The sequence below is a fragment of the Rhea pennata genome, chromosome 6, assembly GCF_028389875.1.
Source record: "Rhea pennata isolate bPtePen1 chromosome 6, bPtePen1.pri, whole genome shotgun sequence".
Taxonomy (NCBI): domain Eukaryota; kingdom Metazoa; phylum Chordata; class Aves; order Rheiformes; family Rheidae; genus Rhea; species Rhea pennata.
The window spans coordinates 1,770,278-1,773,457 of record NC_084668.1 but is presented as its reverse complement, the minus strand read 5'-3'; positions in this window follow the sequence as shown (position 1 = coordinate 1,773,457).

The window sequence follows — 3,180 nt, the reverse complement described above, 5'->3', positions numbered from 1 at the left end:
GCAGAGGAGCCTCCGGGCGGGGGGCGCGCGGGCCGCGCGGCCACGGAGCTCGCGCGGGGGGACGGCGCTGCGGCGGGGGCACGGCGGAGGGGACGCTGGGAAAGTGTCACGTGGGCGAGGGGGCGGGGCGGCCGGCGCCGGGCAGCACCACGTCCGCCGGCGGGGGAGGGGGGGCACGCCTGCCGCTCTCCTCACCGCCTGCTTGGCGAGGCCGGAAGTGTCGGCTGCGCCACCCCGCGCCGTGCGGCGAGTGGTACGTGCCGGTCGGGAGGCTCGGCCTCACTGTCTTCCCCCCCGCTCCGCGGTGCGGTGGTACGTTCTCGCGCGCGGGCTGCGCTGTGCGTGGTGCGCGCGCGCGCGCGGGCGGGGCAGCCCGCCCCCCCCCCCCCCCCCGCGCCTCGTGCGCAGTGGTAGGCGCAGCCTGAGGCGGTCCGCGCGCGCTTCGCGCCCTCGTTTGCGGTGGCGGCGCTAGCGCGGCCTCTCCGCGGGGCGAACAGGTCCGGTCCGGTCCGGTCCGGTCCGGCGCGGCGCGACGCGGCGCGGCGCGGCAGCAGCAGCCCTCAGGCCGCCCCTGCAGCCGCGCCGTGACCTGGCGCTGCTCGTGGCGCGGGCAGTGCCCTGTGGTGCTCCGAGTCGTTGACGGGATTCTGCGCGCTTGCGCTTCCCTCAGGGCCGCGGGCTGGAGGGGGGAGAGCGGGGCCGGCGTCCAAGGCCGCTCGTGGCTGGTGTGCGGGTGTTCTTCCCGCCGCAGGGAGCCGGCAGCGCCCGCTCTTGCACTGCGGTCTTCTCCGCGGCAGCTGGTGACAGCGGTGTCGTTGAAAAGAGCGCGTAAGGCGGTGGCAGGTAGGGCTTCTGGAAACACCCGCGTCTTCCACCTTCCTCAGCACGTGTGGGGAAACTTGGGAGGTTTTACGCTCTTCTGGAGTCCTGTCCAGCAGCCCCACGGGAGAGCTGAGTAAGAGGTCCGAAAGGCCGAGGTGTAAGGCACCCAGTGCTTTCACGTGTTCTGAGCAACAGTTAATATGTACTTTATTAATGACAACTTTCCTAAAACATAGATAACATCGATAGCTGCTGATGTGATTTCAGAGTATCTTAATAGAAGAGCTTTTTCCTTTTTATTTAGATACTATAAACTGAGTTTGATAGAACTTGATTCAAATCAACAGACTATGATAAATACCAGTTTCACCATCCCCACCCTTTATATCATCCCTCTTCTGCCCTTGTTCCTGTTTCAGATCAGCATGTGCTTGCTACTTCAATCCCACAACAGTAGTTGTCCCCTTTTGTCTGCCCCTTTAATAATTTCTGGCCTGATTGGATGCTAGAAATGATGAGAGGAGGAAAAGGAAAGCCAAGGAAGAGAGCTGGAATTGATTCAGTGTTCAAACTTGCTATAAATTTTATGAAAATTAAATGTAAATTGTAACCACTGGCTTTAATAAACTTTTAAATCTGTGTAAAACTGCTTTTTTGCATATGATAGTAATAGTTTTTTCTAAGAATATATATGTCTACTGAAAACTTTGGTGTGGAGGAAGGCATTACTGCGTCTAAACAGAAATGGTGTAATATGTGCAAACACTGTCTTTTTATCTATTTTGGGTATTTACAAGCAGTACCAGCATAATGTTCAGGTTATCAGTAACTGTAATGTATAAATGCAGGTGAACACTACTTAAATCTGTTGTGGCTTTTTTTCACCTGTGAGTTTCTTGAAATAAATAAATCACAAGAACACTACTTTTAGGTGTAATATAATTTTTTTTATTCCAAAAATGAGCATGGTAGCTTCTCAGTAGGGGAGCATTTGACACAGGTGTCCTAATTCTGACAGTGATCCTACAAAGACGTGATCCTACAAAATTCCAGAGTTAACATCCATGTGACCTTACACTAGTATCAGCCTCTTGTAATTAGATAACAGTTGTGGAAATTGGAATTTGTTGATAGAAACTGTTTCTAGTTCTGCCACTGGTTTTCCCCTTTATCAGATGACTGTTAAGGCAATTCATTGTCTCTTAACGTGCAACACTCAATATATTGCAGCTTAATTTATTACGCTGTGCAAAATGTGCAGACTTTTAAAACTTTGTGAAAACAAAGGTTAAAAAGATAAATGTGTATTTTCATTTGCTTAGATGAGAGTCTTAGATTAAGGTATTACATATTACATTATCAGCTGGTTATCTGATGAGACTGAATGCAGTTCTCAGCATTACAGGTGAAGAGAGCAGAACAGTGTGTGCATGTCCGTTGAGCTGATGCAAACAAGCAATATCTCAGTATTTTCAGCTAGTTTTTAAAGATGTGTTATATGAAATAACGATAATGAGCAAGTTTTCAGATTCATGTTTGAAATAAGGATACAAAAGTATTAGGCAAATGATATTTAAACCACATACCTTGCTCCTACCTCTCAGTATCTTTTTGATTCTTAGTTATCTTTTTTTTGAAGAAGACATGAATTTGCTAAGATTGACATAACTTTTACTATGACCACGGGAGAAATTAAAAAAGCAAGACTGATAACACAGAAAGATCAAGTTTTTGTTTTGTAACATAGTACTTTTGCTTTGATACTTTTTTTAACATGTTGAAGTTTTGTACAGCTCTCACTTTGTGATAAAACGGGGCAGCTTGTTGTTGAGGAGTTAAAACTTGATTTCTAGCATACTGAACAGCCTGTATATATTTTTAAGATTAAAAGCAGTGCCTAATGGCTTGCCATGTCATAATGTATGATTGAAGATTTGATTCTCTGGCTTGAATATGTAATCAAATACATAATTACGTATTTTAATCAATTCCACTTCAGTTAACTACATTGTAAATTTGAAGTGATTAGTTTTGAAAACTGCTTATATCTTGCAAACTCTCCAGTTTATACTTTCCCAGCCAGGATTCTGTATAAACAGGCTGCTAACAAGGTATGTGCGAAGCTCTTTAGTGTATGGCTCAAATCCAGTTGCAAGTGCACGCTGCTCGGCAAAAGATGTTATTCATTGCATGAAGGAATCATCACTATCTGAAATCCTGGATTCTAGTGGAAAAGTTACCAGTACTGTTCACCTATGTTTTCAGTGTAATTCAGAGATGAATTACAAAGCTGCCTGCTTTATCAGGAAAACATTGAAAATCTGGCTTAATAATTATTCATAACTAGTATTCTCTGTA